The sequence below is a fragment of the Tenrec ecaudatus genome, chromosome 7, assembly GCF_050624435.1.
Source record: "Tenrec ecaudatus isolate mTenEca1 chromosome 7, mTenEca1.hap1, whole genome shotgun sequence".
NCBI classification, from domain to species: domain Eukaryota; kingdom Metazoa; phylum Chordata; class Mammalia; order Afrosoricida; family Tenrecidae; genus Tenrec; species Tenrec ecaudatus.
The window spans coordinates 111,112,999-111,129,151 of NC_134536.1; positions in this window are offsets into that span (position 1 = coordinate 111,112,999).

A 16,153-nucleotide genomic window follows, 5' to 3' on the forward strand; every position below is an offset into this window, starting at 1 on the left:
TGGGGGTTTTAACAGCTCTTATAAAAACTGTATCAAGCGCATTTGTACATATGTTACCATCATCATTTTGGAAACATTTTCTTTTTAGTTGAGCCCTTGGTATCAGCTCCTCTTTTTACCCTCCTTCCCCACCCTTCCACCTTGATGATCCCTTGAGAAATTAGAAATTTTATTATTTTCATTTTTTATACCATTTACTGTCTCCCTTCACCCAGGTTTCTGTTGTTCATCCCTCTGTGGGGGAATGAGTGTAATATGTAGATCATTGTGATCAATTCTCCCTTTCTCCCCCATGTTCTCCCTACCCTCATGGTATTGCTATTCCCATTTATGTGTCCTGGATTCCATGTGTTAAAAGCTCTTATCTGTAGCAGAGTTCATGATCCAGTCTAGCTGGGTTTGTAAGGTGGAACTGGAGTCATGATAGTGGGGGAGAGGAAGCATTAAAGAATTAGAGGAATGCTGTGTGTTTTGTTGGTGCTATGCTACACCCTGGCTGACCTGTACCTTCCTTCTGACTCTTCTGGGAGGGGGTGTCCAATTGTCTGCAGATGGGTTGTGGTCTTCACTCCTGACCCCCATTGTGCACAATGATATAATTGTTTGGGGTCTTCTGATGCCTGATACATAATCCCATAGACACCTCGCGATCACAAAGGCTGGTGTGCTTCTTCCATGTGGACTTTGTTGCTTTTCTGCTAGATGGTCGCTTGTTTAACTTCAAGTCTTTTTTAAAAAATATTTTATTGGGAGCTCTTACATATATCATAACATTCCATCAATCACATAAAACAGTATTGTACAATTGCTACCACAGTTGGTTTCAAAACATTTTCTTTTTTTTACTTAGATGACATATAATGTTTAAAAAATACCATTAACAATGTATTATTTAAGGTTAAGTATAACTTCAAGTCTTTAAGACCACAGGCATATCTTGTAATAGTCAGGCACCATCAGCTTTCTTTATCACATTTGCTTATGCACCCATGTTGTCTTCAGCGATCTTGTGGGGAAGATGAGCATCATAGACTCAGGTTATTAGAACAAAGTGCTCTAGCATTGAGGGCATATTTGAGTAGAGAAACAATGCCGGTCTGCTAGCTTAATACTTAACATGTACATATATGTACACAGTCCTATATCCATATTAATATATTTACATATACATGCCTATATTTATACCTCTATAAATGTCTTTTGTCTCCTAGTTCTTTCTTCTATTTCCTTTGCCTTTTCTCCTGTCCCACTATCATTTTCGACGTTAACTCAGCTCTCAGTAATTCCTCTCAGCTACATTGCACTTGATCAACCCCCACCAGGCATTCTATGTCCTCCTTGTCATCAATGTTAGGTTTCTTGTTCCCTGTCCCTATGTTTGTTGGCTCTCCCCTGCCTTTCCCCACATCCTCTTCCATGTCCCTCTGGAGCATGAAGGGACATCATGTCTTGTGGTGGGGCATCGCGTTCTAAACAGCAAAGCCTATCTTTTGGGTATATAATATTACTAGAGCACAACCAAGTTCCTACAAATATATGTATCATAACATTTGGCTTAGGGTTTATTATAACCCCCAATCAAATAAAATGATCTTGAACCAAACTACATATCTATGTCTAAAGGAAGAGTCCTCATGTTTTACTGAAGATGAACTGATTAGGTCTGGGGAAATATTATAATTTTTGTGTGTATTTATTATATTCTTCCATTTTTTTCTATTTTAGATGAATATTTTGTTATGTATCCTCTTAAAATCCTATCATTCTAGTAGCCCTGGAGAAAAGAATCTGAACTGATTACATAGCTACTATATTAAACAAGGTCAAAATACAGATAATATTTATAAATAATAATAGTATGATGGACACCCTTTAATTATCAAGATTATACCATGTCACACATCAGAATAAAATGAAATAAAACTTTTACAAAATAATGTTGATACTTTTGTACATAATTAGATCTAAGGCATTTTATGATATTTAGCATTTTGTGACATGGATAATAAGTAAAAAGGGATCATGCTACATTTGGCCAGAAGAGATGAACAGTAAAACATATTGGCTGGTTATTCCCAGGAAAGCCAGTTCAATTTCAATTGTTATAATATTTTAGCTATACTTCAACCTTGAAATGGCCATTCTTAAATTCATCTCCCGGGTCAATTTAATCAACGTTTCAGGGATTGAGTAGGTAATTCCTCCTTGTTGGACTACAAATAACACAATGATAAATATGACTGATTAATCTTCTCTAATAAATCTCTCTTCTATGTCACATTAAATGGCCTATGATTCAGCACCTGTCAAATGCTTGTAAAGACTACTGGAATTTGAGATGCTTAACGAGCCTGTTCACTACTCATTAGGGTTTCCTTCCAGAGTACTTGCCATCATCTCTGTTTTCTCCTGGTAGAATTCTGATTTTCTATAGTTGTTTTCTTAATCAATGTAGAAATGAGAAAATAAAAATGTAGAAATGAGATGTTTATCTACCACAAAACATAATTCAATTTAAACATTATTTCTGAGAATTTTCAATCCATTACTTCAGACAAAAACTTTGAAGCAAGCTTTTACATATGTATTATCTAAATAATTAGTGATTATATTAGATAGACTATTTCTACTATGCCATGATCATTTATGTTTATAGTAAGTCCAAAACTCAAGGACTATATCACAATATATCTAACCCATGTTTAAGTCAGCTTTTTGACTTTTCTATCTACTGACACATAGTTTATTATTAGATATCAAGCTGAATTTGAGTCATTGAAAACCCCATGTTACTGTGGAAAATTGCCCCATAGATATTTCTAAGTTGCAATTTTCCTATCACATAATATTTTATTAAGTTTGTGGTGAAAGTTTACACAAGTTAGATTCCCATTTAATGACTTCCGTACACTGTTTGGTGACATAATTACATTTACCACACAACATGTTACCATTCTCTTTGTATTCAGTTTGTTCACTTGCCAATACTCTTAATTTCCTTTGGCCCTTTCTTCTTGTCTTTGGTTGTTGGTAATTGCTGACCTTTGGTCTCATAACTTTTAAGTAGGGAAACTATCTTATGGGCAATATTTTGTGTGCCACTCTGCTTCTTCGCTTTAAGGTGATCATAGGGTCTAGGATCATGTCTCTGTTTAAAGAGTCTCGAGGGATAGCTCCAGAGGTGCTCTGTTTTCTCTGTCCAGCTTTTTAAGAACAAGAATTGGAGAGCTGTTCCATATTTTTATGCCCCCAATTCTATCCATGGCTAATTATCGTGAGCTCATCCTGTGAGGGTGGCTGGGTCATCATGTCATTCTGCTCACAGGCTACACGAGGTGGTGGCTTATATAGACTTGTTTCTTCTCTAAGCATTGGGTTACCTTCTTACTCTTTTGCTCCTGGCAAGTAGAAACTTGTCGTTATGTCTTAGATGGCTACTCATAAGATTTTATGTTTTAAGGTACTACGCACTTGACTAGGATATAGATCATGATTTTTGAGTTTGCCATGGCAACTGATTTAGTTGTTACATAAGACTATGATCTGAAGGCTCCCAAAGCTGAGAATCAATCTTGGAAGATGTATTTTATTATGTCTAATATATGTGTTTGTCTTCATTGAATATATGTGATTGCAATCACATATTTGTATTTATGCTCAGATATTTCTGTCTGTCCTCACATTTATATACAACCATACCTAACTATATACCAATTTGCATGTACCTAGTCATATATGCTCATATGCTTATTTTTACATTGAATGTGCTTTGTTACTACATTTGCTTTGGTGTCACTTTATACATCACCCATAATAGTTTATATTGTAAAGAACCACCTGTGAACACTGGCCTCCCTAGTTGCACAGTGGGATAGGCAATGAGCTGATAACTGAAAGGTTGGTGGTTCAAATCTACTACTGCTCCAGGGGAGAAATATGAGGCTATCTGCTGTGGTTGAAAATTTAGCACACACTCACCTGGAGCAGATTTATGGAACCAACATTCTCCCTTGCTCTTAAGGCTGAAGCGGGCTAGTGTGAGAAGAAGCAACTGACTGCTATCCCAAGGTCATGGAACTGGTGGTTATTGGACTTTGGTTCAGATCTCTTGCTTTGAGAGTGTCCAATGAATTGTGGCCTGAGACTACCATGTATTTACTATTTTAATGCTCTTCTTGCTTTCTTATGACATGTATTAATCTGGTAGGTATGATTCTGCTTTAATGAATGAGCATATGGGGAAATTTTTTCCCTATCACTAACCCTCATTGCATGTGTAAATAATGTCCAGTCACTTAAGAGTTTAATCTGACCAAGCTGTGTATTGTGGTCTGAAGTTTGCCTATACTTGAATGATTTCCCTTTCTCAACAGTATTATCTATTTTATACCATTGGCTAAATTAATGACACTATCAACAGAATTACCTTATGACCATGGGAGATGATTAAAAATGTTCTCTACCATAAAATGATATCTCTAAACCAGAAATATATATAAAGCAAAGATATATGAATGGATTTTGAACTTGCACATAATTAATCCTAGCCCCAAACTAAGAACACATAGTTCTTATGATGTGGCCCCTCTCAATGCTTGCCTTCATGAAGAGATCACCGAAGAGAAAGGTCCTCTCTCAAAGTGTGGTGAGGAAACCAGATGGTGCCTGACGATCAGAAAACATAACATCTGAGGTCTTAAATGACTGTCTTCAAATAGACAGGCATGTGAGTGAGGTGTCAAAGAAGTCCACATACAAGAAGCACACCAGCCCATGTGAGCCAAGGATTATAAATAATAAAATCCAAATCCAAATGAGATTGTGAAGGCAATGGATGGTGGGGGAGTCCCCAGATTCATTAGCAGGGCCCCCACATGGATGAGGCCTCTGGTGAATCACCTGTGATCACAATCCAGGGGTGTAAATTGCCTTGCAATTAGAGAAAGGCAATATAAAGTCAATGATGGCAGATACAATTAGTTTAAAATATAATACCTTACTATTTGATCTGCCTTTTGACCCATTTTAAAGTTGCTTCAGGTTTTAGTATTTTTGGTTTTTTTAAATGGACTTCTTTTTGTTTGATCTTGTACTATTTTTGATTTTTTTGTTTGGTATTTTGTTTCCTGATTGTGTTTTGTACGATTTTCTGTATATGAAATTCAGGATAGGTAGATTTATAGAGTTAATATCTGGATGGCAGGAAGGATGAATGGAAATGGGGAGCTAAAATATTAAGTATGAGAAGAAAATGTTCTGAAATTGATTGTGGTGATGATTGCATAAATCTTAATATGATGGAATGATGAGATTGTATGACCTATGAAGTATATGCCAATAAAACTACTTTTAAAAGAGAGAGACCAGGCTTGCTGGTAACAAAGAGTTGATTTCTCCAAGACTATATCCCTAAATCCTCTTCAGATCTTGAAATGATCTTACCCTTGTGCTTCAAACAAAAGCAACAAAACACAACGACTTGGACACAAAGGGCAGCATGCACCTGATGTCAAAGGTCAGAGGGCAAAGAAAGGAGGAACAGTGAACACAGAAAATGTGTGGAGAAAGCCCAGTGATGGCACAGTGAGAGGTTGAGGCTGAGTTGAAACTAAATGTGCATGAATTTATGAATGTAAAACTGAGAATCCACTCTGCAAATCTTCACCTAGTTCACAATAAGACGTTTGTTTTTTTAACAAATAAAATGGAAACAAAGAAAGAAAACAAAGTGTTTTACAGTCTTGTCTCATGATTTGGGAAAATTGGTGGACATGGTGCCAACAGTTAGTCTCATGAAGATAAATAGTTCATGGTACCATTACAATAAAGGGAAAGGTAGTTTTTACACTGAAGAAATAGACTTTGAAGGCTATGAGGAGCCCAGGGCCGTGGAGGAGGGTGGGGAACAGGGAGCGGGAGAGAATAGTAACATGTCGGTGAGGAGGGAGAGTAAGTGGGAAAAGGAAACAAGAAACAGTCACAGACATGGCACACATTCCTGGGATGTTGGTCCTGTTTTGATGCAATGGGCTGTACCGCGAAATATGGTATGTTTTTTTTGGTAAGTGTTATAGTTCACAAATAAAAGAGAAAATAAAATAGAAATAAACAGAGACAAGCATCCCAGCCCGAAATATCCTCCAGTACCCCGGCTCTTCAGACATAATCACTGGTCTGAGAAGTTATAAAAAGAGGAATAGTGAAACTGAACCTGACCTACATTCTTTTGTGACACACCAGCTTGTTTCAAACAACAATACAATGAATATTTAGTCTTGGAAACACTACAGGTTGGCTGTGATTCTTGGTGGCAGTGGGTTACAGCATGAAACTTACTTAGCTCGCCCCTGTCCCTGGTCACCACGAATGAACGCTGGCCTTTCTCTATGTAGCGATTCTTGTGCTTTTGTAAAAGAGGAATCATATAACATCTATCCTTATGCCCCCTTTTCAGTTAGCCTATCTTTTCGGGTCCAGCTGTATTACAATATGTTTCCGGGACTCCTCGTTGTGTTTTATGTTTACCCAGCATCCCGTTGTATGTACACGCTTCATTTTGCAGATCGGGGCTTCGGTTGATGGATACTTTGATTGTTTACATGTACCTGGCATTGAGAATAAGGCAACAATGAAAATAGGGATATATATGCTTGCGCCATTCATTTTAGCTCTCTAGGATATATATCGAGGAGTAGAATTGCTGGATTATAGGGTAGTCTTAGTTCTAATTTTTTTTTTGGAGAAAGTGCATACTGTTTCTGATAGCGGTTTTACCATGTTACTAACAGCTATGGGCCCCAGATCTCTCCACACGCTTGCCGGCACTTATTGCTATCTATTTATTTTATTGCTGTCATTTTAACTGGCATAGATGGATTCTTCTTGCCATGTATCTCTGCTGCTTAATGGTTGTGAACTTTTTCCATGTGTTTTCTGGCTGCTTGGATGTCCTCTTTGGTCAGAGACTACACATGTCCGTGTCCCTTTTCTCATTTAGTGACGAAGCATTGTTTTCTTTCTGTTGTTTAAGTTTTCTACATTTTTGGAGCTTAGACACTAGCTCAGTTAATTGTCTTTAAAAGGGTCTTTCCCAGTTTGTATTTATCTACATTTTAAGCAGTCTTTTGAGGAGTATAATTCAAGCAGGGGCAAAGGGGATTTTATTTTGAATTAGGTGAAGCCTTACAGAGAAAATAAAGTCAACAATTTATACAGATTTGGTTTCAGCTCGTCTATTGCAATCCCTCAGTACCATCATGTATCCTACTTCCTTCTGTGTTTTCTGTTTCTGTTCTACCTTCTTTCCTAATTCTGTAACTTTTCTTCGTATCTTTAATGTCTGATTATTCTAACATAGGAATGAGTGCAGGTCCACACAGGAAAGGCGATTAAAGACCATATCGTGGTGGTCCCACCAGTAGGTATTGAACCAGTAAATTTGATCTCTTTTATAATTTTGAGCTTTATTCCACATTTTCCCCACTCTACTTGAGACCTTCTAAGGTAATCATCTCACAGCAACTGGTCCTGGTAGCCAGGCTCCATCTAACTCTCTAGTCTCTGAGCTGGAGAGACTAGTGTTTGTGTGGTACGCTAGCCTGCTGGACTAATTGTTTCCAGGTGTTTTTCACTTTTCATCATTCTTCTTCCACTAAATGAGGAGGGATCAGTAGCTGCATCTTAGTGGGCTGTTCATGAGTTTTAAGACTTCCGTGGCTACTCATCAAAGGAGTGGGATGCAGAACATTGTCCTTGTGAACTGTGCTAAATTGACTGTGCTTCTTGAATCTATGGTTCTGATCCCCTAGCCCAGTAATGCATTCCCTCAACGTGCTTGGCTATGTCTAAGAAATTTTCATAACTTTGCCTCCTGTAAAATGTATAACATTTAAATTTATCTGAGCTCTCATTTTTCTATTTTTTCTATCTGTGTAACTTTTGTCAATATTTCCCGTCCTATTTTAATAAGATATTAGGTTTAGTAGTTTCTTCCAGAAAATCTATTGTTCTATATCAAACATGGAATTCTTTGACTCTTGTGTAATTAATTTTTGTGCTTAGTTTGAGGTATATGTTCTGTTTCATTTTCCTGTGGGTTGGTATTGTTTTGTAAGCACCTTTTATTTAAAAAGAGAGTTTCTGCTAAATTACCCATAGATGACTAAGTTTAAATCTGAGTTCTCATTTCTATTCCACTGGCCTAATTTCTGTAATTGAATTAATCCTAGGTTTGTTTTAATACAGAGGCTGATAGCGTGTTTTGATAATGGAGAGTAGGAGACTTCCTGGCTTGATGCTTTTCTTCAGTATTGGATTGACTATTTAAATTTCTTTCCTTTTCATGTGAAGTTGGTCATTAGTGTTTTTATTTCAGTAACGAATGTCGTTAGGACTTGCTTTGGAATTTCATTGTATCTATAGAGCATTTTGGTAGAGTTGACATTTTCACTATCTTGCTTTCTAATCATGAGCACAAGATGTCTTTATATTTTGTTTAGTAACATAGTTATGTTTTATAATTTTTATTGCATAAGTCTTTTATATCCCTGGTTAGGTTAATTCCTAGCTCTTTTATTATTTGGGGGATATTGCTTGTTTAAATGATATTTTCTTGATTTTTTTGAGAAGTCTTTGTTAGTATAGAGGAATCCAACTGAATTTTCTGTGTTGGTATTGTACTCGGAAGTGTTGCTAGATTTTTCAATTCACTCCGGTAGTTTTATTATCAATCTTGAGCATCCTCTAGGCATGGAATCATGTCATCTGCAAATAGACATACTTTTAATTTATTTTTTTCTGATTTGAATACCTTTTATATCTCTTTTTATCTATTTCTCTGACTAGAGTTTCTGATATTATTTTGAATAGGAGTGATAATAGAAGCCAACTCATATTTCTGCTTTCAAAGGGAAGATTCTCAGTTATGTATAATGGTGACTTTTGGCTTTACATGTATGCCCTTAGTTATGGTAAGAAATTATCTTTCTATCCATATTTTACTGAGAGCTTTTCTTGGGAAATAATTTTATCTCATGCTTCTCTGCATCAATTGATATGATCATGGTGTCTTTTCTTTCTTTATTTTTGTGATGGATTATGTTGATTCACCAATGTTGAACCACCATTGTGAGCTTGTCATGATTCCCACTTTGATCATGATTTTTGATTTATTTATACATTGCTGAAATTTGTGGGCACATTTTGCATCTATTTTCATAAGGAATATTGATCTGTCATTTCTCACTTTTCAGTGGCATTTTTGCCTGGCTTAAATGAACACTGGTTCCTTGTGTGAATGGGCCATGTATTTGACTGATGACCATGTGGCTGCCAGTGTGAACATACTCTGAGGGAGAAAGATGTCACTTTCTGCTCCTACAACCAATGACAGCACCTGAAGCCCTAGGAGTTCTCTTCTGCCTTCAGGGTCACTATGAGTTGGAATCAATTCAGTGGTGGTGGGTTTGGTTTGGTTTGACTTGCCTTATTTAACTACCAAGGTTAATTGATTTTAAAGAAATAGTTTGGTAGTGTTTTTTCTTTTGTATTTTTGGAGATAATAAATAAGATTTATGCCAAATCTCTGTATGTTTGGTTGAATTCTTTAATGTAACTAGTCCTGAGTTTTGTTGTTTAGTTTTATTATTAATAATAATAATTTTATTGGGGACTTTTAAAAATCATATAACAATCCATCATTCAATTGTATTAAGCACACTTGTGCATGCGTTGTCATCAACATTTCCCAAACATATTCTTCCTATTTGAGCCTTTGCTATCAGCTCCTCTTTTTTCCCTCCCTCCCCCTTCCTTCCACCCTTGTGAATCTGTTATCAGTTATATATTGCTGTTATTATTTCATGTCGTATACTGTCCATTGTCTCCATTCACCCACATTTCTGTTATTCATCCCACTTGGGGGTGCTATATATCCAACCTTATGATAGGGTGCCCCTTTCACCCATCCCCCCATTTCCCTGCTCTCATGATATTGCTACACCCACTATTGTTCCTGAGGGTTTTATCTGTCCTGAATTCCATGCATTGACCTCTTATTTGTACTAATATGTATATTCTGGGCAAGCCAGATTTGTAAGTAGAATTAGGTCATGCTATTTGGGGGTGGGGAACACTCAGGAACTAGAGGAATGATGTGTGTTTCCTTGGGGCTATATTGCACCCTGGTTGAAGTGTCCCTTCCTTGGAACTCTTCTGTGGGGGGATGCCCAATTGTCTATAGATGGGCTTTGGGTCTTCACTCTAACACCCCTTATTCACATCGATATAATTGTTTGTTTTGGATCTTTTGCTACCTGATCCCATTGACACCTCATGATCACACAGGCTGGTATACTTCTTCCATGTGGGCTTTGTTGCTTCCATGCTAGATGGCTGCTGGTTTAACTTCAAGCCCGTAAGACCCCAGATGCTATATCTTTTGATAGCCAGACATCATCCACTTTCTTCACCACTTTGCTTATGCACCCATATTTTCTTCAGTGATCATATTGGGAAGGTGAGTATCAAAGATTGCCAGGCTGTTAGAACAAAGTGTTCTTTTGTTTAGGGAATCCTTGAGTAGAGACCCCAAGTCCATCTGGTATCTTAATATTTTAACATATAAATATATGTACATTTATCTCTATACTTTTCATTATGAATTAATATATTTACATATATACTTCCCTTTAGCTATTCCTCTATAAAAAGCTTTTGCCTCCTGTTTTTTTCCTCTATTTCCTGTTAGTTTTTTTATGGCATCTTCTACATCTTTTTTTTTTGTAATGAGTCTGTTAAATTTCTTCCAATGTCTGTGGTAGTTTGTATAAGCAGTGTGTTTCTAGAAATTTGTTGATGTTAAACCGTTATATTTAAGTGAGCACATTTCCAGGTCTTTCTCCCATGGAACCACCAGATGGGTTCCAACAGATTATAGAACTTATCATCTGAACACCTGATAAGCAGTGCTCAATTACCCTTCATAAAACTGGACAGTTTATGCTTAAGGCCTTTGTTTTAATTTATCTGAGTTAATCAGTGTGCATTAAGTTTATTAATTTATTCATCTTTTAGTATGTAATTCAAGTGTTATAGGTGCTGTAGTAAGTGCTTTGCATGTTCTTTACCCATGGCCTCAAAAAATTTAAAGCAATTTTTTCTAAACCAGAATATGAGAAAAATGAGAATCAGATGAAATAACTTGCGTAATGTTCAAACATTTGTTAAGAAACTTATATTTGGAATTAATGTCAGTTCTGATTTCTTATCTAAAATATTTTCTTCATTTTTCAGCAGGATAAAAACAGAAAATTCGGTAGAGAACTGGAAGGTTGTCTAATTGAAGCACTAAAGCTAGAAATAATATTGTCTCCTTGATATTTTTCTTGAATAGTATTTATACATACAATATTTCCCAAATCAATAAAATAGAAAGAAGTTATCTTTGTCTATCCATTGGAGATCCTGTTGGACTCCAACATAAGACAGAGCAGACTCCAGTTGAGTCAGTTTCTGACTCAAGGTGAGTGCCTGTGACAGTAGATTTGCGTGCTGAATTTCCTCTCAATTTGGAAGCATTGTTCAGTAATGAGTGTGTAAAGCTCAAGGAGCTGTATCTCACACCTATGTATATAAAATCCTTAAAAGGGAAAATTGCCTTATGATCTCTCTAATACTACAATTGGTTATTTTAATATACTTTAATATAATTGTTTTAATTACACTCTCCCAAACCCTTACTGACATTGTGCTGATTCTGACTCATAGCTATCCCATAGGACCAAGTAGAGCTGCCTCTTTGGGTTCCAAGGCTAAATCTTTATGGGAGTGGACAGACTCCTCCTCCTTCAACAGAATGGCTATTAGAACAGCTGATGTTGTGATCAGTGTGTTGTGTGTAACCCATTATACCATCAGCACTCCTTGTTCTGAATATAACTTTGCATTAAATTGTACTGACAACAGTAGGTACAGTTGTTTATGTTTATTTATAGTTCTTATACCCCTAGGGAATAAAGGTGTTTACAAATATATTTACATATGTATGTATAAACACACACACAAAGCAATAAAACACTTCAAATTAACAATCATATTTTAAGTGATTTTTAAAACATTTACTGAAGTGCAACAGCCATAGTAAAGTATATGTATTAAGTATAAAGATATTAATGTACATATAAATTCTTATGTATATATCAATAATTTATCCATTTTTGCTACAAATATAATTATTTTTATTCTTTATAAAAATCAAGTTAATTGAGGCATAAAGAATATACTTTATTGTATTTGCCTTCTTCCAGTTAATATATTGTCTGTGATAGTATCAGAAAGAGCACCACTTAAACCACTAATGCATTTTTATAAAAGAAATACGCCCTGATGAAAACACAATAAATGACTGATTACAATGTCAATGTTGTCTTTAGTATGTCTATGTAATTTTACAAAATTACTCTAAATCTTCATTTAGCAAAGCACAGGGCCAGCATTTTTGTATATATGTTTATTTATGTATATATGATATATATGCCTCTACATTTTATAAAGTTGTCATCAACACAAAAATATAAAATTAAAGGTTTTTATATTTTTTATGAAACTCTAAGATATTTAGATTGCACTTTGGCATAAAATGACTTAGAAGTTGGCATTATCGAACACTCCTCACATAAAGTTTGCCAGATATCTGAGCAAGAGCCTTCCTGGATTAGCTTTCCTTAATAAGCTGTGTCATGAGAGCAGAAGCAAAACCTCTCTCTCCCCACTGTGCCACTTCTTCAAGCGCGCCTACTGCTCCTAGAAGACATTTGTTTTTACTAATAGGTTGTTTCTGTTTTAGCTTACTTGGACAAAATTTGAGCTTCTCCCATTAATGCGGACAATAGTTACAGGTTCTTCAGAAAACGGCATCTGTGTTCAGCCCAGTGTTTCAGAGAGAGCTACAATGGGGACACTGCAAATAACTAGAACAATACCCATAACGTCAGGCTAATGTTCTTATTCCGTAACCAAGAGGATTGATAAAAAGGATTGACACTAGCCAAGCTCCATTCTCAGGAGGGCTGTTAGGGAGGCTGTGCAATGAAATTGGGGACAATAAAAGGACCCTGCCATGCCATTTGTAAAATTCTTTATAGCAGCACTTGAAATTAACTGCATTCTTTATAGCTATGCTTATACTGTAGTTTTATTCAAGGACTTATTTTGAGATCTTTGGGGAAGAGAGTTCTTACAGGCACAGAGAAAGTTGTAAAAGTGAGGTGAATGTTGAAATACATAAATGGTAGCATTTAAACAATATCCCTTCAATTTAAGATGCTACAATAGAGCCAATAGAAGCCAATAATTAATAATTTGTCAGTTAGAAAATAGCTTTCCTTTATGTGAATAAACACATGTTTCATCTTAAAAAAAAACCCACAACAAACCCACATAGATGTGCTAGAAAAATCAGACTATGGGAGAAATGACCTGAATTTTACAACCAATTTAGTGAGTCCCATGCTTTTCATAGTAATTTCATTGCTTACTGGGAATTCTAATATGGTTTAAATCATAACAGGATAGGTAGTTTTATTTCCTAATGCAGAGAATGATCAAATAAATGAAATCAAAAGAAAGAAAGATAAAGGAAAAGAGGTCTGAATCCTCCTTTATGAATGGCTTGGCTTTTCTCTTAGATAGCTACTTATGACTAATGAGGAAAAACATCAGGGTGTAGGTCGGTGAGTCTCCACTCATGCTGCAGCTCCACCCCTCTGGTGAGCCCCGCAGGGGTGAGCTCTGAAGAAGTTCTAGATATAGAGGACTTTGAGCACAGCCACCAGCGCCACCACATGAGCCCGCCGCTCCAGTGGGGTTTGTAGACTGCACTGTAGGGGAGTAGAAAGCCTCTCCTTTCTTGCACATAGCCTACCCCGGGCGTTTTCGAATTCTCACCTTCCAGTAAGCAGCCTAACGCATAACTCCTATGCCACCAGTAGTCCTAGGACTACCTCTTAGTGCTATTTAATTGATGCTGATTAGTTAATTTGTTTTCCTTAAGGAACTCAAATGAGATAAATGTCAGACGTATTTTGTTGTATTTATTAGGTACTGTCGAGTCAGTTGCCATGCACAGCGGCACTGTGCACAGCAAATGAAACACTGCCCGATACTGTGCTATCCTCACAATTGATCTACATTTTAGCCCATTATGTCAGCCCCCTGTGCCAATCCATTTTGTCAAGCGTCTTCCTCTTTTTCACTGTCCCTCGACCTCCCCAAGCATTGTGTCCTTTTCTAAGGACTGGCATCTCCTAATAACATGTCCAAATTACCCAAGATGGAGTGTCTCCATGCTTCCTTCCAAGGACCTTTATGGCTGTACTTCGTCCAAGACAGATTTGTTTTGTCCATTTGGCAGCTCGCAGTATGTTTTTCACTAACACCATCAAGTGCATTGGTTCTTCTTCAAGATTACTTATTCAATGTACAGCTTTCATAGGTTAGGATGGGATTGAAAAACACCAGAGCTTGAGTTAGGCACACCTTATTCCTCAAAGTAACATTCTTGTTTTGCAATACTTTAGAGAGGTCTTGCGTAGCAGATTTTTACCCAATTCAATGTGTGCACTGATGTCTTAACTAGTGTTTCCACGAGCATTGCTTGCGGATCAAAACAAGGTGAAATCTTTGACAACTTTCATCTTTTCATTGTTTATCATGATATCCATTGGTTCAGTATGAGAATTTTAGTTTTCTTTACATTAAATTTAATCCATACGGAATCCTTAATCTTCATCAGCAAGTACATCAAGTCCTCCCCATTTTCAATAAACAAGTTTGTATCATTTTGTACCATAAATTGTTAACAATCCTTCACCCAACCTTGCCCTGTTTTCTTCTTTATAAAGTCTAACTTTTCCAAAGTATGGTGACAGGAATAAAACCATGGTGCACATTTTTTTTCTGATTTTAAACCATGCAGTGTTCTTTTGTTCTGTTTTCATAACTGCCACTTTAAAAAAATAGTTTTATTGGCACATAATCTGCATATCATATAATTCAATATTTCAGTCCTATCAAGAAGAGTTTTACAATCATTACCACAATAAATTTCAAAACATTTTCTTTTTTCTTGTACTCTTCTTATTAGCTCCCCATTTATCTCCATTATCCTCTGTCACATCCCCAAGAAACCATTAATCCAATTACTGTCTCTGTAGATTCATCAATCCTGGACTTCATATACCAAAAACATACTAAAACAAAGAAACAAACTGACATGAATGAGACAATAATATTGAGGAAAAGATCAATCAAAAAGAAAGCAGAAAATATTGAAAACCAGAGACTTTTCAAAATGGATAAAAAGAAGTTTATTTGATAAGATCATAATTGCCTATTGGTCCATGTGGAAGTCCTGCATGGCCACAAGGAAGTGTTCTAGGATTCTCGTTTGTCTCAATGCTAACTATGGTTTGTCACAATCTATATAGTAGCATGCTTCTTAAGGTCAATAAAACACAAGCAAATATCTTTTGGATATTCTCTGCTTTCAACCAAGATGCATCTGCTATTAACTATGGCACATCCCTCATTCTATTGTTGCTCTCTGTCAGTGCACTGCTGTAACCACCGTTTCACGATCTGCAACAAACATTTATTTTCATGCAATATTGGTGATATTGCTCTATAACTTACCCATTTTGTTGGGTTACCAGTCTTTGTAATCATTAAAATATGATCTCTTCCAATCAATTGGCCAGGTGACTGGCTTCCAAATCTTGGCAATGATTACCAAGTGCCTTTAGTGCTTCATCAACCTGTTGAAAAATTTCAATAGATATTCTGTCAATTTCCTAGAACCCTGTTTTTGACTCATGCTTTCAGGGCAGCTTGAAGTTCTTCTTCAGCACCATTGGTTTGAAATACCAAGCTACTGCTTGAAATGGTGGAGTGTTGATTGTTTTTTTGTACAGCGACTCTGTGTATTCCTTCCATCTCCTTGTGGTGTTTCCTGTATCACTCAATATTTTGCCCACAGGGTCTTTTAATGTTGCAACTTGAGGCTTGCTTTCCCCCCTTCAGCTTGTCTAGGCTAAGACATGCTGAAGGGGCTAGTCTTTTCAAACTATTTTCTTTTTCTTTTTTTTTTTCTAAAATC